This window comes from Lissotriton helveticus, chromosome 5_1, assembly GCF_964261635.1.
Source record: "Lissotriton helveticus chromosome 5_1, aLisHel1.1, whole genome shotgun sequence".
NCBI lineage: Eukaryota > Metazoa > Chordata > Amphibia > Caudata > Salamandridae > Lissotriton > Lissotriton helveticus.
Window position 1 is genome coordinate 1,739,471,014 of NC_136065.1, and position 22,331 is coordinate 1,739,493,344.

The window sequence follows — 22,331 nt, forward strand, 5'->3', positions numbered from 1 at the left end:
ACCTGACAGCAGGAAAAGTGCCAGGTCGCACTGGAGCAGAGAGAGAAGCCTCCACATGGTGACGGCAAATCTCTCCGCCGAGAACATTGCGAAATATCCCTCTCGCTCTGAACCCGTTTCTGGTGCGTGGCCCGTGGAAAACCAGCGGGTCTCGGTCCCATGAAGCTAAGACAATCCGGCGCACACAGGAGGCCGCCGCCTGCTCTGCTGATTTAGATGTAAAAATACTTGTGCCTTTCAAAGCTTGCTGTGCGGTGGGGCCTCGAGGCAGCCCTGTCATTGGGCGGCTGAAGCCCGTGCTGATCATACATCCGAGAGCCCTGCAATTTGTGGCTTATCCCTTTCTTCCATTTTGTTCGGCGTCTGCACAGAGGCCTAAACACGCAGCCCCGTACACCCCTCTGTTTAGTTTCTCTAAATGTTCTATAAAGTTCCTGCACAGTGATCTCCTCTGCCAGACTTCACAATTTCACGACTCGAGGCTACAACGTCACCACCCAAAAACACAGGTTTCCTCTCTATAGCAACGGGTCATCATGGAAAATCAGGATAAAAAGATTTTTTCGGTTTTCCAAGAGACATTTATGCAGACTAACATTATCTGTATCTTTGAAGAGACACTGTAACAAGCCCCACAGCTGTAGAAGTAATCTTAACCCCAGATCCACTTACTCTGACCATATGTTGGTAAACCGTTGAGGCAATGCACTTGCAGGCTGGTATCGAAACCTGTATACTGCGGTCAAACATCTCCTGTGTAGACCCATGCAACATCCCCTTGGTGGTTTAACAGTGCCTCCAATGGGACGCTCCTCAGTGGCCCTGAGTAGACTGCATATGGTACATTGGCGGGGTAACGGTGCCTTCGAAGGGTATAATTTGGTGGACTAAATGATGCACATCAACAGTGGTTGCAGCAGATAATAAAGTCTCCCCCTTTGTGTGGTGTGTTGTGGGAGTGTTTGCATCTACTCTCAAGCACTCCCACAACACACCATGCTTATTCACAGTGACATTCAGCATATCTTGCTCCCCCCTTACACACTTCACCCTACAGGCCTCCGATCGGCCAAACCCCAAATAACATCCTTTCAAAATGCGCGCCGAAGGACAGCCAGGAATCTGGCGCAAACTGATATGTAGCAGTATATGAATAATAGAATCGGATTACACAGAAAGCGCTTGAGGCTTCACACGGGACATGGACAGCACTATATAAATACAAATATAATACCAAAGGTGAGTCAATGAAACCTTAGAGGATTCTCACAGCCTCCACTTCTAACCTTATCTCCATCTCTTCTAGTTCCTGGACAATCCCTCCTTACGCTGCAAGCTCCTCTGTCCCCACTGTCATCCCCACTACCTCTAATCCCAGCGTAACCTGTGGCCCTTACAGCTATACTGCAGTCTTATGCACTGTACCCTCTTCTCTACCTTTAAGCTCCCTCCCATCCTCACCTCTTTACCAGTCTCATTGTAAACACCTCTTGTACAGTGTTCTGTTGCTTTGTAGTTGGATTTTTCGTTTCAGCACCAAGAGTACCTTTCGGATAGTGTTTTGCACACACATGCACACACATGAACACACACACATAACTCAGTGGGCCTGAATCACAAATGTAAAGTGAGAGGAAAGTCTAACTTTTCAACTTTCGGTATTCACAAAGGGCATTTACTATTCGTAAATGCCCTTCGTGAATACCGAAAGCCTAACTTTACGAATTTCGGTATTCACAAAGGCATTTACTAATCGTAAATGCCCTTCGTGAATACCGAAAGCCTAACTTTACGAATTTCGGTATTCACAAAGGCATTTACTAATCGTAAATGCCCTTTGTGAATCCCAAAAGTCAACCCTTACGACTTTCAGTATTCACAAAGGGCATTTACTACTCGTAAATGCCCTTTGTGAATACCTAGAGTCGTAAAGTAAACTTTCGTCTCACTTTATCTTTGTGAATCAGGCCCAGTGTTTTTATCAATCACCTAGAGACCTAACCTGGGGACTTTGTTAAAGGGAGACACTAGTAAGAAACAGATGCAACTGAGTGCCCTGTGAGGCAGTTCAATGAATCCAGACTCAGGAAGGTTGCAAGTGTTACCACACAACAGTGCTTTAAATGGGATGATGAAAACGATGGGACACTTCACAATGGGTGTGTCCTAATCAGCACATTTAAGAACCCTCCCATTAGGTGTAACCTATGTAACTAAAAGGGCACCTTAATACATATCAGGTTGATTCCTTTGCTTTATAAGCTGATAGATTGTTACTTTAAAAAGAATAAGCAAAAAGTTAACATACAGCCACATATTTAACGGTTTATATAACACCATTACCCTGGGCCATAAATAATTCAGAATGTCACAAGTAAATGTAAAACTAAATGATGCCTTGACAGCTTACCTAACATTGGAGAGTCAAATGTAAAAATGGAGATTACCTTGTTGATCAATTGGAATGAAACAGATTCCTTGGCTGTGGGACACCATTAATTAACCAGGGAGGTTTTGGTGACAATTTGTTACAGTTCTACCTTGAGCAGCCAGCTAGTCACAGTTTGTTTTCAGCCAGCGAAGGACAGAAATAGAGTGAGCTGTAGGGCCTTGGTTCAAAGTCTGTTGTTAGTTCTTGCTTGATAGTGCAGCTAACTCCAGACCTCATGTGATCAACAGAACAAGAGCTTTAAGAAGTACACTTGAGAGAGGGGTTTAGGCTCAGCCCACATGTAGATCTCCCTCCTTACTGAATTTGATTGGTTATACCCTGTGTGATTCTGCTCAAAAGAGAGCTTGTATTGCACAGATTATGCTCAGTATGGTAGGCCTGGGTTGGTTATGGTGACAAGACAATGATCCAGGCTGTAGGCCTGACTGGTCCATTGGGAAATGTTTTGTCATATGTGATTGGTCTGAACTGATTCACTGGTGTAACACAACTTGAGGGGGCCCGCTTCAAGGTACATGGAGAGGCCCCCTCCGAACTCAACCCGGGGCTCTCTGGCCAGAGTAATGTGCTGAGGGGGTCCCCTGGAGCTTGGGGCCCCCCACACTGCGGGGGGCTTGTGTTACGCCGCTGAACTGATTATTATGAAAGTTTATGACAAATGTAGTAGGTCTGAATTATTTATTGTGTAAAGCATATGTTAAATCCAGTAGGCCTTCATGAAACTAACAATTAAAAAACAAAGCAGCTTTACATTGTGGCAAATACAAAAGGAAGGAGTTTTACACTGTGAACCCCTTTGCCAAAAGCCAAAGGCAGGGGTTTTACATTGGGAACCCTCTGACAAATGCAACAGGAAGGGGCCTTACACTGTGAAATCCATGACAAACACCATAGGCTTTACATTTTGAACTATTTGACAAATACAGTAAGAATTGCTTTTACATTGTCAACTTTCTGACAAATGCGATAGGAAGGAGCTTCATTTATATACAAATTCCAGGAAAAAAACAAAGGTTAAAGGGGTGTTATAGTTAGGTGAAAATATCAGTTAAAACAAACCGTTTTAAATAAACTAAACCACTGAAATTCACCAGTTATAGTTATCTCAAATAAAAGTAAGCATAACTCAAGCCCCACCATCCACACTGCTGTCATCATTGATGTCATTTTAGATGTTACAGTCATGCTATCATGTCACAGAACATTGTATGACTGATTTAATATGGGAGGGAATTACAATAACTATAACGTCCCTGTAACCTTTGTTTTTTCAGTGAATTTCTAATATTAAATATTTTTGTCATACCATTATATTCTGATTCGTTCTTGTTTACCCTGCCTCCTTGTTCCTGTGGTTTCCTTCTTTCTAGTTCTGACTGCACATATCCAGATCAGACTTGTATTTGCTGATTCCTTGACCTGTACTTCTGTGATCATGTCCTGACTGCTTATTCCTGTCTTAGTTAGTGTGCAGATTTCCAATATATTCATTTCTGTGTATTTCCAGTCGTGTTCCTGATCCTCATTCCAGTCCAGATTTTCCTGAGCATAGTTACTCTTCCTATGTACCTTACACTGTTCTTATTTGCCTTTTTGTGTTTTTATATTATTATCCTGATTGTAATTGCTTCTAAGGATGCCAGTTATACTCCAAGGCTTGTGCCTTTGATTCAGAGAACCACCCAGCGCTCCTTCTCCATAAGAGCTATTGGGTGTCTCCATGAACTATGTGAGATTAATTTGCTCCATACCTTTTTATGTGATCCTTTTCTCTTCACAGAGAGAACACTTCTGAGGAGCAGACAAACTATTATTTATACTAGCTTGTCTGCTGTTTCTTTTTACCTTCCTCTTGTTTGTAATTTGATTATCCTCATAGGTTCCCCTGCAGACTTCCAGTTCCCTATTCACTACCTGTTCCAACCTGCTTCTGTCCTTCTTTCCACCCAGCATTAAGGTATTTTATTGTTTATATCTAACCTCTTCTCTAGAAAGCCTTTGTCCCTCCATAGGGCAAACACCCCCATGTTCTTGTCTTGTCCTGAAATCAGCTTGTGTCCCTAACAGATTGTCCACAACTAGCTAGATTCCTGACAACTGGATGGACACCGATGTGGGAGAGTGTTAATGTTGTGTGGTGTTGTGTTCTGAGTTTCCGACCAACAGCACCTTCCCAAGCCAGCTTTGCCTGCTCTAGCTAGTTAGCCACAAAGACAAGTGTTCAAGGGGGCACTTGGTCCACAGTTTAAGGGTCTAGGTTATAGAGGACACAAGACACCAGAGGTAAAAGAACCCATTTTGCACAATTGGCGCTAGGTACCTTTGATTGCCCTGGAACCTTCTGAACTAGATTTCTCAATTGAAATAGGAAGGGGTTTACATTGTGAACCCTCTGACAAATATAATACAGAGGGATTTTATATTGCAAAATAAGATACACCCCCATTGAAACTATTAGGGTCCATTACCTACAGATTACCCTTACACACCCCAAACCAGATTTTTTTGATACAATGAGAAGGAGTTTTTCATTGTGAATTCTCTGATATGGGGATTTTTCATTGTGAACACCATAGAAAATACTGTATTCTTGTAAATTCTGCAACACATACAAGGAGTTTTACATTGTGAATTATTTAACTAATGCAATTGGAAAGGGGTTGTCACCGTTGACAAGGACAATCGTAAGGGGTTTTACTGTGTGACTTTTCTGACATCTTCAATAGGAAGGGGTTTAATGTCAATGCAAACTTTCACAACTTCAACTGGAAGGACTTTTAGTTTGTGAGCTCTCTGACAAATGCACCAGGAAGGACTTTAACATTGTGGACTCTATAACAAACACTACAGGAAGGAGATTGATAATGTGAACTCTGATAAATGCACTAAAAAGGCATTATATACCTATGTCACTTTCTTGGTCTAGGACCAGTAAATGCTTGGTATCAGCGAAGGTTTATGGTTCATGTCAATGTATACTTTGAGTCTTCCTAAACTGACTAATAGGCCCTTTAGGGAGAGATTTTATGGGCCATTTTTATTTATTTCACGTTAAAACCAATATGCATGCTTTATTGGTTAATATATGTGGTGACAAAGGTAGTAGCCCTCTCAGTTTACAATTTAAATGATTTGACAATAGCTTGTAGGCTTAATCCTTTTGACTGTGAAAAGTGGAAAGCCTCATGTTTTCCAACAGGCCCATGCAGGAACATTGTTATTTTTTAGGATTAAAGCCTGCTGATTTGCAAATTGCCACGTGGTGTCTCACAGATTACAAGAGCAGACTATATTAACAGGGTTAGCTGATGATATTTCTTTAGGGCACATAATTAGCACCCTGGTTAGTCTGTGTGGCATATATATAAAGGGTGGGGTGCCAGTTTTGGCAATTCCACCTGAAATCTTGTAAATATTTGTCATTCTGAGTATAGTATTTAGTTGTGTGTGTGACTTAAAGTATTTTCACCTGGGTTGGCCTTGGACTGCTCTGCTTCAATAGCCTGAGAATCAGGTTTTACTTCGAGAACTCTTTGACAAATGCACTAAGAAGGGGGTATACGTTGTGAACTCACTGACAAATGCTTGAGGAAGGGGGGGCTACATTGAGAACTCTGTGACAACTACAATAAGATGAACTTGCTGTTGTGAACTGGACAAACACCGCAGGGAGGTAGCTATTCACTTCTTTACATTAAGAGATGTTCTTAAACAAAACTCTCGTTCAGGTAGTGCTCAACAGATCTCCATTTGATTGTGTACATTTGCGATGTTGTGTTTAATATTAAGTTATACCAAAATTAAAGCATTTTATCATGTTCAAAATAAAAATACTGGCTATTGATTATTTTGGAGTTATTGTACATTTTGTGGAATTCTTCAATGTTTATTTAATCCCCTTAGTTTCTTTAATTTTCTCTTCTGGCTTTACTGTTTTCAACTGCACTGTTGACATTGTATCCTTGATACAACAAAGTAATAGTAACATAGACCTTCCCCTTAAACTTCAGAAACGTATTGCTTCAGTTGCACGTTTGATCACCAATGACATGATAAAATGGAAGTGTTTGTTGTAAGGATTCGTCATTAGCTCTTGACACCCAGATGATAGTTTCTGGCTCTTGGCCCAATTCCAGTCCTTGCTAACTATGGCAAAAATTGTTGGTGTTACTATCAGTGCTGATTGTACCTCCTACCCACATGTCACCAAGATCTCTGGTACATGTTGCTCCCTTTTGAAGCGCTTAAGGAACGTATTCCTATCCAGGCAGCTATCTAATCCTGTTTGGTTTATAGTTATGCAGCCCTGCAGGGCTTGCCTAAAAGATTCTAAAAAAATGATGAAAAATGCAGCTGTCACCTCTGTTGTTTTATTTACAGATTCTGCCGGTAGGTAAAAAGCAGAGGTGCACGATACAGCTCCCAGTTTATGAAAGAAATCTGTAATTCATGTCTGGCAAAGTTACCCATGCATGGGTAAATGTATGCATGTATGGGTTGTTCACAACACATTACTACAAAAGTGGGTGCAACCTATGTCATTCTAAACTAAGACTGTAGTGTACGCACTTATGCCAGTTTTCCTAACTCTACTTAAGTGCTCAAAATACCCAGGTTTAGCTTTGAGTTAGAATAATATATTTTTTAATTTTAATTTTTGACACTTTTTCTTTTTAGATAGAATGTTTATTACTAACTTGTCCTTCAGCCTATGCCCCACTTCTCTTTCAAAGCTGGGGTTACAGGTAAACTTTCTCAAACAGTTGCCAACACTTGCGTCTAGATCTTTAAGGTTTAACTGAGACCTTCTGAGTAAGTGTTCACCATATTTGTATAGGATATCCAAGCACACTCTTGTGACGCACCTTTGGCAACAGCTATAATTGTAAAGGAGGCTACAAGTTATTTATGTGTAACGTACACTCAAGTAATTAACGCACCAGAGCTTCCCATGATTTCAACTGCATTTACATCTTTGTTAATCTGGCATTACTTGTAAAGGCTGCTTTGAAGGTATTGACTTTAATTGATGAAGTCACATAAAGATTCGTAAAGACAAAAATGTATTCTTTTTGAGAGGTAGTGTAATTACCCGCTGAGCTGCCGAGTGCGTGCTTTTAGTGAGCAGGTTTATAACAATGTTTGTACTAGTTAGAGTCTGCGTATTACTAAAATCTGCATTTTTGAAGCATTATTTTAATCTTAAAGCTAAATCTTTTTACACATTTTGTGCAATACTGCATTTCCCACTGATTAGTTTAACATGCATTCAGTTTTAATTTCAGATGAGAATTATGTTATATGCAGTTACCTAAAGGTGAAATGTCAGCAAAACACAAATATAATACTTTGTTCGCAGGACCACAGTTCCCATACTTTTTTTCAACACACTTAGAACGCTGCAGAAGTTAAATTTTTTTGGGACACAGTTTCGACAAATATGCCTTGAAAATCCTTTGTAGATTTGGAACACAACAGTTATACTCCAAAACTAGTACTTCTACCGTGATGAAACGCCTGAATTGTATAATTGTGCCATGGGTACTTGGCACCGGTCTGCGGGCGGGTACTTCACTCCCTGTGGTCCACAGACAGAGACTTATTATTTGTGGCGACCATAATAGAAACCTCACATGTCTGACAGTGATTACTAGAACTCAGCGGACTGTAGACAGAAAATAGTTTGTTCCACCAGGGAGAAATGTTTCGGGGCTTGTGTTTTTCGCTGAATAATTTATAGTGTGCTCCAGCTGTTACACCCAGAAACCACAAAAATCCAGTGGTGTAGTACAACGGCGGCGAGGCCTCATTGCTGGCTTCTCGTGTGGCAGACTGTAAGGACAAGAGCTTCAGAGCTTGCAGCACATGAAAGAAGGGTGGTAAAGTGTCTGCAGGAATATGTTATGTCTGCAGTGCTTAATTTCAGCCGGTGGTCTCCGGTGCTCTGTACCGGCACTTAATTGGCAGCACCCCCACTTATGACAGTCTGCCACATGGTGGGCTGTTTGTCTGATTTAGAATGAGTACAACAACAGCTGTTTGCTAATTCAATGTACGTTAAAAAGTACTATTACCTGCCGCTCTGGCCAATCTTATAGTTTCGGGGGACTGGAATTGTCTGAATTGTATCACTTGTAGGAGGATTGTGATGGTTAGGAGTTCTGTCTGTACTGTCATTGGCAGTGTTGGCAGAGGCAATGGGTGGTGCAAGCTGCAGTGGCCTCCTGATGAGGGCCCCAGCACTTATTTTTGCCCCTTGCTCCACTTTTGCGTCACTTTTAACATGGAGAAAGTGACGCAAAAGTGGCGCAAGGGGCTTGCAAATCTGCCATTATATGTCTGGGTGAAAAGCTGGAGAATATGTTCCATTTTCACTTTTTGGAGAGAAGCACGGGAAGTTTCCTCAAGAAAGGACATACATTCATCAATCTGTTTGCTCAGCACTTTTACTATTTGCGCCACACGTTTATGTTAACTCATCGAGTCATGGGGCAGTTCCATAGGCATAGAAAAAGGACAAAATATCACTTTCCTCGTCAGCAAATATCAGCTCCTGGAAGACGGCCCTGCAGTCCTTCTTTAACCTAATCTTTAGGAAATGTACGCTCAAATATCAGGCTTATATAAAATCATGTCAAAGACACAGGGGCATATTATCAAGGGGGTTTATCTCCGCTTTTGTGGCTTTAAAAGCCAAGAAAGCGGAGATAAAATTATCTCCCTATTACCTAGCTGTCGCTAACACCAGTTAGCGACAGCTAGTAGGAGATAGCGACCATCTTGGGCCCCACTTTGCATGTCAGTGATATTTATCACTAGTGACATGCAAAGTAGGCGTGCCAAGATGTTAGCGACTGGAAACAGTCGCTAACATCGCTATCTCCTATTACCAACTTTTGGAGATATTCGCGCTAAGCGCGAATATCTCCAAAAGCTAACACCTGCCCTGAGCAGTTCTTAGCCATGTTATCCAATGGGAGGTGGATAACATGGCTAAGAGCATTAGCTCGTTAATGCATGAATATCGCTGACTTTTCAGCGATATTCATGCATTGCGGCCGTTTTTTATCGCATTTGCGATAAACCTTGGTAATACCAAGGTTTATCTGCGATAAAAATCTTCGCAGCTCAGCGGTAATTTTTTGTCTCTAACCAAGCAATAGCGATAATTATCGCTATTGCTTGGTAATATGCCCCACAGATATTAGGAATCCCACTCTTTAGATTACTGAACCAAAAGAAAACAGGCATTGGCATAGCCAATAGGTCTCGCTTTTGGGACCTTATAAGTATTTAGTTACGCAGCACAATATCCTTGGTGCAACAACATCAGCTGTTGCATGGCTAAACGTTGTACCTTATAAGTGTTTAGCCATGCAACAGTTGATGTTGTTGCACCAAGAATATTGTGCTGCATAACTAAATACTTATAAGGTCCCAAAAGCGAGACCTATTGACAATGCCAATCCTTGTTTATATAGCGCTGTATTCCACACCCGCGGTTTCTGCGCGCTGGATCTGACATTAGAGGATATGAACAGGCAGGCCTATGTCTGCCTTTATTTGTGACACCCGATCTGTCATGTGCTGAGAAGCCACGAGACGCTACGGCAAAGTGCTACGTAAATATTATTTTTTACCTTCACTTTCACCTTTGTTTTAAAATGAAACGGCCTTTAAAAAGCGTACACAGATAAACACAGCTCTCAGAAAAGGGCGATAAAGTCTCCCGGACTGCAGACCCCGCCGACTCAAACTGATCGTTATATCTTCCAAAATATGGCATATTTATTGACAGGACAATCTCTTATCGAGAACCTGCGTTAGGTATACATAACTACTAACACACACCAGAACTATGGCAATTCATAATGTACATTTAAACGTTCAATAACGACCCTCAGCTCAAGATTTGAACAAATATAAAAATACCAAAGACGTACAAGTAATGTTTTCAAGTTGTTGTGGCATAGCGCTTCGAAATAGACTTTTAATAACGCAAATCACGAAAAGCCAAATCTTCAGGAATACCACCTGCTCTGGACGGAAATAGACACAGCTCCTCTCGGGCATGTGCTCCCGTTCACCTGTAAACGCTATATCTAACTGGCCGAACTGCGGGCATTTATTACTCATGTGTGACCGCTCGGTGTTTGTTTGCTCTGAGCTTTTAGATTTAATCTGAGAAAATCAAATACCAAAGCTCATTCTAAACAAAGCGCTGTACGCAAGGAGTCAACACGAGTCGATTAGCTATTTAACATTAAAGTTAAGAAAATGTCCGTACGTTTTCTAAAAATGTATCACTCAATGATTACGTTTCTGGGAACTGAACTGATTTGAACCCCGCATCTCCCGGAAATCACAACTGAACGCAAAGTTTCTCCAACTGATGTTTTACTATTTGACACCTTAAGGCTAACACTAACATCACAGACATTAAAAGCGGCTTAGACGTAACGTGTTCAAAACAAACAGCACCATTTATCACACAAGCCTGCAATACAAACACAAGAAAAACAGCCCGCATTCAAGTTGTGCATATCAGAAGTGGGTAGATCATGCACCAGGCGCAGGTGTCAGACCGGCATGCACATGTGTGCAACACAGTAAGTAGTTAGGCGCCCCAATTCTATTATGGGCCTGGTTACTCAAATATGCAGTGTACAACCAAGAATCCAAAGTATTGGGTTCCAAGACCTAGCTCATGTCGCGGTAGCTGACCAGATTGATCAGTGATACCTGCCAAGAAAGAAAAATTTCTTTCTAGTGTCCCCTCACTCACCAGGGTTGCCCCACGGTGACATGCTTCATCATTGGGGCCATCCCAGTTCTCTACGAAAAGGGGCGTGCTGCGACTCACGAACTACGCAGGAGCACTTCAAAGTGAGAGACTATGTGTAGTGCACAGTGGTGGAGTGGGTGCGAGTGTATTAAAAATACCATGCTTAGTGGGCTTCAATCGATGTATTATGCTCCTAGACAGGTATGTTAAAAATGGGGTGAGTATCAAAACCAACCAACCTATAATGGGGACTGGTTCAGTGAGAAGGTCAACATGTTTCATGCTACCCCTAGCATTTCATGAGGACCATGCAGGGACCAGCCCTGCATTTGCCACTCCAAAGTCCCTGATAAGACAGTGATAAATTAAAAATTAAAGAAAAACACTAAATGTATGAAGCATGCGTCCGTAATAGAATACATACGATTTCTTTGGATTTCAAATGTTGTAGCTGTGCTCAATGGCACCTCATGGTCTCTCTAAGGGGTTCGTTTCCACCATATGGACTCAATTTTCCTTGGTTGGGAAAACGTGTAGGAAATACCTAGATTCAGCTCCCCTGGGACCGCATCATGAGACCATGGGGTGCCATTGAGCACAGCTACAACATTTGAAATCCAAAGAAATCGTATGTATTCTATTACCTGTCTAGGAGCAAAATAAATGTATTGAGGCCCACTAAGCATGGTATTTTTAATACACTCGCACCCACTCCACCACTGTGCACTACACATAGTCTCTCACTTTGAAGTGCTCCTGCGTAGTTTGTGAGTCGCAGCACGCCCCTTTTCGTAGAGAACTGGGATGGCCCCAATGATGAAGCATGTCACCGTGGGGCAACCCTGGTGAGTGAGGGGACACTAGAAAGAAATTTTTCTTTCTTGGCAGGTATCACTGATCAATCTGGTCAGCTACCGCAACATGAGCTAGGTCTTGGAACCCAATACTTTGGATTCTTGGTTTTACACTATATATTTGGAGGGCGACCTAGTCTCTCATTCCTCCTTCTCCCCCAGTCTTATACTTACTCAAATATGCACCCTGGGTACTTAGTTTCGCGGCTAGGAAGCTCACAGACAGACTCATTTCAGGTGCCCCCGCCCAGTGCACACCATGTCACTGCCAGTGCAAAACAACATGAGGCTGCAGCTCTGAACCTAGTTTGCACAGGCACAGGGAGGCCGAGAACAGGCTGTGGTATGCGGGGACAGGGAACTTCGAGGCCACAAAGGTGGGAGCAGGGCCGGGCGCAATGCTGGGCAAGAGCTGTCGGGCCCTGCAATGAATGGCCGCACTCACCACTCTCGATCTCGTTGCCCTTCTTGGTGGTGGCCGCGTTGCCCATGGCTCTGCAGACAGCGGCCTGGAGAGTTCCCTCGGGTGGCTATGTCTGCTTCCTCCAGGCTCTCCTCCTTGGTTGGATCTGCTCCCCTCTCCTCGGCCACGGACAGGCTCTGCACACACCAGAAGGGGGGCGGATGGCATGGGAGATCCTCTCGGATTAGACCCTGAGACAAGCATCCAGTAGGGGCGGAGGCTAGGCCGGGGAGTGGCTGTCAAGCGGTGTGCACCCGCACACCTAACGAGGAGGGCTTGGGAGCTGCTGGAGCTTCTGGGACTTCATAACATTGCTCTTGTACTCTGGGCTTGTAAGGCGTCCCGCAGCCTATCACAGCTCCACCGTGACTTCAGCAAAGTACACCCACGCCGCGAGCTCTGGTCTTGCAAAGCACCACCGTGACTCTAAGCCGTGCGAGGGTAGCAGCGTGTCGAAACCGGAGTCTCTCTCACCTCGTAACCTTCCTCTGGCGCCCTCTGCTTAGAGAACGACCTAGCAAAAAGAATCAAGGGACTCGTAAACATTGTAACGTGGAGTGTAAATCGTTGTCTATAGTTTGTATCCTGATAGAGGTAAAAAAAAAACAAAAAAACGCACCGGCCCCCAAACAAACTTCTGCGTGCCGTTTCTATTATGTTAGTGGTAGCCGCACATTTAACACAATATTCCACCAATTTAATGCATTTAAATTCTTTTTAAGTGAATTTGAAACTGATATGAAATGTAACTGTGTTATTTTAATAATGAAAAGATCACGTAGTATACATCAGTAAGAACAGGGGTTTAAATGAGCACGCATTGTCCAGTATTAAGCTGGCAGCAGGGGGAGGGGGAGGGGAGAGAGGAGAAGGCCTGCGCAATTCCCTTGCGGGAGCGGCAGCAAGGTGCGATAATTGCTACCATATGGCGACGCTGCTTGCTCCCGCATGGGAATCGCCAAACGTGCATGTGTTGCTATTGACAGCAATGCAAAGTGTACATGTTTTTGGCCTCAAAACCGACTCAACGGCTAAAGGTCTTTCTCCTATCCAGCGCATGCGCGCTGCGTAGGCGAGACCTAAACACTGGAGAGGAGTCTTACAGCAGGGGTAGACTAAATAGTAATTTGAGCTGCAAATTTTGTTCTAAGAAAAGTTACTAAATGTCCTGGAAAATGTCAACTGCCCTGCAGGCAAAATGTCTTCCTTGAGTGGTTAACCCCTTAGGTGCTGATGACGGCCCCCGTTCGTCATGCACCGCGGTGGGCGTGTGCTGATGACGGCTGGGGGCCGTCATGAACCCGCCCACTGAACCCGCCCACTTTGAAAAACGCCGCACAGGCGCAGAATCGCAGCCGCCCCCAAGGGGTTAATGTAGAAAAAATGGCATTCTGAACTTTTTTCAACAGAATATTCGTCCACTAGAAGTGGGTTTTGAGGGATTTTCTTTATGGACAACCTAGGTTTGCAGGCTTTTTTTTCTCTCCGTTGCATACATACAGGGGAGCAGATTTATAAGACCATTGCGACAACTTTACGCCGCCGTTGCGTCACTTCTGTGACGCAGCGGCGTCATAAACAATGCGCCATGATACGACATATTTACTCAGTGACGCATCTAGGGAGATGCATCACGTTGTAAAGCCCTGCGCTACATTATACCTGCGTCAGGTATAATGTATGCAGGGTGGGTATTCCGTCGCAAGGAAGCCTCGTAAAAGTGATGCAGTGAAATCTACATGATTTCACTGAGTCACTTTTACGTTCCACAGCGTCAAAACCTTGTACCTGCTTGAAGCAGGCATAAGGGGTGACGCAGCATGATGGGAATAGGCATTCTTGACCATTGCTGGAGTTGTGTCGTGTCAAAAGATGCGTCACACATCTGTCTATCCTTGCGCCCCGGTGCGTGGCATTGTAAATGCGATGCTTTCATGGTGGCGCAAGGCTTTTTTTCCGTCACGCAATTTAGCTGACGCATATCTGCTAATATGCTGAGATGCTCCAGTTCTTATAAATCTGCCCCAAGGTGTGTAGCCTCAACTCTCCTGGGGGTGGGAGATGGAGGCACGTGACTCTAGTTAAAATCCAGGAGATAAAAGCCTACTAAGAATGAAAGCATGGAAAAAGTCTTAGGGTGAAACAATGGACTGGGTGGAAAGATCCCAATGGAGATTATCCCAAAAGTAAAAACAACTAATAACAAATATACCCAAATTCCCCAATCTACTGACTAAGGTAATGATCACAAAGGGGCAGATCTACAAGAAAATGCCACAGCGTAGCACCAAGAGCCCTTTGGCTGCGCCTCGCTGCAGCACTTCCAAGGCACAGGGATGCAACATATTTAAAAGAATATGTTGCATCTCTGTGCTTCCCCCTGCGCTGGCGCACAAACAGCAGTCATGCGATCGCGCAGGCACCTTTGCACCATGGTGCAAGGATGCCTGCGTCATGCAGACATTATTTTTGTGCGGGAAGGGGCACCTTCCTGCACAAAAACAATCCCTACAGGCATTATCCTCTTTCAATGTGTGCTGTAGAATGCAGCACGCATCGAAGGTTCAAAAAACAAGAAGAAATGTTTTTGGGTCCTCAAACTCCGGACACGATAACTCAGGGCCCAGAGACACCAGTTCGGGACCCATCAGTGGGGCTGCAGGCAGCTGCTGCGCATGCCCGCCTCCCATCCACACATTTCAGCCTGCGGAAGCAGAAGAGGCTCCCTCAGCTGAACAGAAAGAATCCCATCCTGCCACTAAATACTCTGATGTCCTCCCAGGGGCAACAGACAAGGCCCCTGGAGCATTTACCATCTGTTCCAAGCAGGTAAATGATCCTAGATTTGGGCCTGTTGTTTTTCCAGGAAGGGGGAAAACATGCAGAATTGTACCCAGTATTACCGGGTTCACATATTATTCCCCATTACGGGGAAATTAGCTGTAATCCCAAATTAACTCACAGAGAGACATTCCAGCTTTTATTGTTGATTTCGGACCCCATATATTTCCCTGTGGAGTTCAGAGGGCCCTTAGAATGAGGGCCCAAGTGTTTGGAACATTACTTCGATAAAGAAACGCATAGCTCCGTAACCCCTGCACTTAAGGAAATAACATAATACTTACAGCTATAAATAACATTACACCCACAAGTGGGAGAGGTGTGGCACCGCGGCCAGGGCGACTGACTCCGGAATCTGTGGACCACGGTTCGATCCCCGGCTCCGGCGGCAGGTTAGCCCAGCACCATGTGACTCTGGGCAATAGCTCGCTTAATCTTCCCGACGGCCCCCAGCGCCTAGAGACCCTTACGGGTGATTGTGCGCTTTACAAATGTGGACTTTACAAGCTGTAACACCTCCTATCCAAACATGTATTTATTGATTTTAAAGTCTTCAGAGAGCCACAAAAAATAAAAATACATGTAATAATTACATTAATACAATCACAAGAATACATTCAATATAAAAATAGCGAACTTAAAAAGTTTGAAAAACTTATTGTGAGAAAGTGGTTTATTAGTTGGGGTGGATTGGTGTCCAGCACAAGTAATAAAGTCACTATCCTGTTAGGTCCAGTCAAAGGTTTCAATAATTTAAACCTAAACTCAACCCCTGGTAGCTATGGTCCAATATGCCTTACATTGTGAACTGCTGTCATGTCAAAGGAACGTCCCTTCTTGTTGAAAATTAACTATATTGGGATACCGTAGTACAACGTAAAGGGCCCTTTATGCTTACCTATGCATAGCCATCTTCTTGGTTTTCACAATCCAAAATGCTTATTTTGTGCTTCTGATGCTCCTTGAGGGGAGGTCAAGTAGAAATGACTTTGAGTTTCTGTTGCCCACAATATAATGAAGTGTGGTATTATATATTTAAAACCATCTCCTCCTTTTCCTCACCTCCCTTTCCTGCAAGCTTACTCCTTAACATGCTGGTTGTAAACTTGCTGTCTTTCTACGCCCCTACTATCCCAGGCAACATGTAGAGTTCTAACCCTCTTTCTCCACTTAAATCTAACCATGCCTTTCTGTGGTATCTAGCCACTCTTGTAGTGGTCTTGGGTTTATTGGTCACTCTATTGTTCCACTCAGGGCTTTAAGTGAGCCGGGTCTCACCGTTGCTGAGCACCAGCACTTTTTTAAAGGGGGCCTCAAAACGGGTCCCTATCGGGCTCTGTTTTGTGCCCTGGTATTGGCAGTCCGTTTTTTTACAGGCTGCAGTGACAGCAGGCACATGGATGTGGATGTGTGCTTACACTGCTCACTTCTCACTAGTGGAGAAGTTACGACATGATGTCATGCCAGGTGAGAGTTGTGTGTGAAGGGAAATACTTTAAAGAGAGTCATTTTCTCTCTGTATTTCCCTTCTCTTTTCGAAACTCAGGAGCAGCAACATTGTCGTGATGTCACCAATGCTTTAAGTCGAAGCTTTTTCAATATTATATACTAGCCATAGATGCTGCTTATTTATCTTATGCAACTAACAACAATTAACAAAGCCAATAGTCCTCACTTGTTGTAGGTATTATGTTACTTGTTGTATCATATATCTGGATGCAATAACAGAAACCGCAAAATACAAGTCGGGCGCCACACTAAGCTAAGCACAGATTTTTAGTTTATGTGCTTTTAAGCCACGCCTTTAATTGCATTGGCCACGCCCCTTTGAGAGACCCCCCCAGTTTTTCACACCTCTTAAAGCCCTGGGGCCTTATTTATGAAAAGTGACGCATCGCTGCGTGAAAACAGCGGTGCGTCACTTTTCACTGCGCACTCCTTGCGACACCAATGATGCGTCATATTTAATGTATGACGCATCATGTCGCAAGGAGTTACAGATACGTCAGTATTTCTGACGTATCTATAAGCGCAAAAGTGACGCATTGCTGGAGTGTGTCACAAAAGGTACGCAACTCCAGCAATGCGTCCTTTCACATGGGGAAAGCCCCATGTGAAAGGGTTTGCGTCAGTCTTACGCCTGCTGTGAGGCAGGCGCAAGATTTTGACGCAACCGCGTCCCAAAAGTGACGCAGTGAAATCTCATAGATTTCACTGCATCACTATTACGAGGCTTTTTGCGGGGGAACGCCCCCTCTGCATACATTATACCTGACGCAGGTATAATGTGGCGCAGGGGTTTAAAAAGTGACGCATCTACCTAGATGCGTCACTTTTTAAATATGGCGCAACAAGGCGCATGTTTTACGCCGCCGATGCATCACAAAAAGTGACGCATCAGCAGCGCAAAACTGACGCAAGGCCTCATAAATGAGGCCCCTGGTTCCACTGTGTTCTTGTCAGGCCTTTTTCTTTTGAAAGCTTCTGACCAATCAAGACCTTCTTTACACTTTGACAGAGGAACATAGGAGCCTGAAATATAGTAAAAGCGTTTTTTTTTTACATGGCATACAGCCACAAGCCACCAGTGACAATAAACCATATTCTCTGGGTATTTTTTTGGTGTGTGGGAGGGGAGTTACATTTTACTTAGATAACTAGGTGTCTTTCTTCTACATACATCAATAAATCAGAAACCACTGGTGTTTTAGATCAAAGGTGATCATCTGCTTCCAGGAAACTGAACTGAGATTCCGAACCACTGGTTCACATATATCTCCAGTCTCAGGATCCTGTTGCCCTTTATGATCTTTTGCTCAAGCTGAGGCTGTGAATTTGGGTTACTCCTCTCGGAGCCCTAAAATACCCCATAGTCAGTGTGAGAAGTTGGCCTGGTATATGCTGTCCACTAGTTATAGTGGGCATCTTGCACCAGTCCAAACAACCCTTATTGATGATTAGGTTTAAGACAACCTTTATTGAAGGCTATCCTAGTGGTAGCTATGGAGAGCAGCCTTCAGGCTAAGTCTTGAAGGAGTGTAAAGCAGCTTGGTTTACCAGATTATAACCTCTTGAATAGGATGTATGACATTACAACGCATGTTTTTACATCGCATGCTTTTACAACGCGGTTTTTACAACGCATACCATTACAACGCATAATGCTTTTAGGCGCTGGATAGTGAATTGTTTAATTTACTATTCCAACTCCAGTCCCCGTGGATAGTAGGGAAGGTGTTGGATAGTACATTAAACCTATTCCCTATCCTATAGCGCCCCCCAGCGCAATGTGTTGTAATGGTTTGCATTGTAAACGTTGCGTTGTAAAGGCACTGCATGGTAAAAGTTGCGTTGTAAAGGTTGTTTACCTCTTGAATAACCAAATGAAAGGAGAACCACACAAGGTATATATAAAATATATGTATTTATTACTAAACACTCTCTACTAACCTCTTTATGAGATTAGAGAGCAAGATACACAATATCAACAAACTAGAACGTAAGTAAATAGCACAATATGCAATGGGCCCCAGGGGGAGACCAAACCATATATTAAGAATGTGGTTTAAGAACCATAACTTGACTAGACACAGTGCCTAGAGCATGTAGAATCGCTGGGACCCCAAGGAACCACCCAAGGTAGTGACACAGGGAGACCCACGGGGGACATGCGGAGTGTGAGAACACAGCCGCGAGCTCCGTACAATCCTATGGGAAAGTCACGGTTGGAATTTTAAAGATTAAGGACACTTCGGAGAGGACTTGGAGCAAACCCTTTTAGACATAGAAGGTTCTAAAGCCAGAACCCATGTGAGCACCGGAGTACTCGTGTTACCTCACCCAGGGAAGCCAGGTGCATAGGTGCCAAATGGTGTAGGGAATTGTCGCTGTTTTCAATGGCAAGTTGCTGCAAAGTGCTGCTGCTGTGGAAAGTCTCCGGTTTGATCCAAGCCTGCATCAATGATATGAAGAACCTGAAAGCAGAGTCGGGGGTCACTTCAGGGTGACCAGGGGCACGAAAGACCAATGCCCACCAATGTCTGATGAGGTAAAGCTTGACTCTGCTGCCACAGGGACCAGGAGACATCGACGATGACCAGAGCCAACAGGTGAGCTGTCCCACAAAGGATGTTGAGTGCTGGGGGGTCGGTGTCCGGATCGGAGACCAACAAGCCTTGGCAACAGCAACCCACACGGTGAAAAGGCTTCGGTGTGGACCAGCAAGGTCCTGGTGACTCCCAAAGCAATGGAGCGTCAGAGAATGTCTGGAGCAACCAGGTAGCCCATTAAACATTACAGTACCCTTCTCAGGGACCCACAAGTTGACAGTCAAAGGATCACAAAGGGACCTCAAGAGGAATCACTAGATTCCAGCCCACGGGTCACTCGAGGAGTGTAGGCCAGTAATCTTCAGTGGAAATACTGCTCGGGGTCTGGACTACAAGTCGTCCAAAGCACAGCCTCAGGGATCGCCAAGAAGCATATGCTGCAAATGTGCACGGTGTCCAGGGGTTCGGGTTGCACGGTCCCCACGTGGGCTTTGGATCTCAGGTTTGCTGAGAGCACAGATCGGCCTTGGGGAAGCTTGGAAACCCACCTCCTGTGTTGCAAAGTCTTCGGAGTCCTTCAGGAGCTGTGTAGATGCAAACCAGACAGATGCTTCTTTGGTGCCTCCCTTGCAGGGGAGGAACTCCTTTACTCCAAGGGAAATTCTTCGGTCATCCATCGAAGTGTAGATAGTTGAAGTTCTGAGATTCTGTAGCAGAGTTTTGTCCAGGTAAATCTAAAGTCCTGTAGTCAGGGGTTCCTTCTTTATACCCAAGGAAGGGGACCCGCCTATGGGAACGTCAGGATAGAGGGGTGGCTACACTCATATCCTTTGTCCAGTTCTGCGCCAGAGCAGGGACTGGTATCCCGCGCAACCGGTTTGAGCTGGACTATGCATATGGACATCAAATATGCCCCCTGGGCAGACATCAAAGTACTCTTGGAGTGCACCCACCCAGCCCCAATACACTAAAGCCTGTCTGGGAGGTAGTTACACCTCCCTGTGACAGGAAACCTATTGTCCAGCCTCACCTGCTGGAGTTTTGTCCAGCAGCAGAAGGGTAGACGCGTGTCTGTGGCCGGCAGCATCCATTTTGTGATGCCAAGGTTCTGTTAAGCTGTACCGGGTGTACCAGTGTAGTCATATTACTCCATCTAGGAGGGTGGAATCATACCTCCCCCGCCAGGCCTGGCGGGGAGTTATGATTCCGAGGTGTTTGACACCAAACACGACATGTTTCCTTGCAGCCATTTCAAAGTTAGCATTTACTGCAAGGTTATAATGCACTTAAGAGTATATGGCATGGCTGCATCACAAAACAACCCCGGAGGATAGATTCCGAAGGCTGCAGAGGGGCCCTGCTCATGCATGGGCAGCCTCTCACACAAAACCCAGCAACCTGCCTTCAGGATTGATAAGGCCTGCCATAGGGTTTATATGTGCAGTGATATAAGGTAGATATAGGGAACCTATAGCTAAGTAAGGGGTGCATACACCACCTTACACAGGCTGCTGTAGCAGACCTGTTGTGTCGTTTTGAATGGTCTCTCACGGGTAGCATAATACATGCTGCAGCCCCTGAGAGGCCTCTCGGGTACCTATGCCCTGGGTATATAGGATACCATATACTAGGGACTTATAAGGGTACCCTAGAATCCATTCTGTGGTGTACTTAAAGTACATGCAATCCTTTTAGAGAGGAAGCAGGTAGGCTGGGGTCCTGGATGGCAGGGCCCCAGGCAGACTAAAGTCAAAAAACAGTGAAACAACAGCAAAAAGTGGGGGTCACTATAAGAAGCAGACCCTACTCTCCTACAGTCAGCATTTTTTAAACTGAACTAAGAATTATTTTCCAGATTGACATGCTTCTAGCCCAACACATATTCACAAAATATCCTGCACGAGACGAGACTCTGGCTACATACATAGTTGGGCTTATTACATCTCTCTATGATCCAGATGAAAAATCAAGGACGGTTTGTAAAAGAGTGTCACAACTCCAGCCATAAAATTAAGCACATCTACCAATAGATCTATAAAGTAACAACTTTATTGGTGCCTTGGTAGTTACCTGTCTAACGACAGGAGACAAAAAACACCAAGGGGGGGAGAGCCTAAGTTGTAGTTACGAGGTCAAGAGAGCCGAAGTATGTATAAAAGGCAAAAAAGACTATTCCATAGGCAGTATTGAAAAACTTTTAGGCCTGGCTTAACAGACAGCACATCTGCATGGCATATTGTTACCAATGCAATATGTTATAGAGCAGGCTTTGACCCCACCCAGAGGAATATCACTTTCTCACCTCTTGCTATTGGCTGCTTGGTTTTTCATTCCGCCCCCTATAGAGGGCGTGCATTGCTATGTATGACGGGAAATGTACCATCTGAAAAATACACTCGATCAACACAAAATTAATTCATCACATGCTGTGTATACAGATAATTCATTTTCAAGTTGTGTATTCTGTAGTAGTATTTTTGTTAATGTTTTTGTTAGGGCTTAAGTGTGAATCATTACTTCTATCACCTTGACTACCACCATTGCTATCACCACCATTATTACCATGAATTACTTTCCACTACCACAACCATTGCCACCAACATTAATACGATCACCATGACTACCACTACCAACACCACCATCACCATTACTTCCAACATTATCACCATCACACCGTTTGTGCATACCTGTGTTACATTCTTTATTCCATGAAAGTTGGATCTATGGGCTTTGACGATGTTTGTGTATTTTCGTTGGGGGTTCGAACCCAATGCTGAGGTTGAAACTTGCTCTCAAGTGTAAGGATTGTAATTAGAAGGCCAATGAGGTGTTAATGAGGAATAACCATTAAAGGTACCAATCTTTGGTCTCTTTGCACTAACAGGTG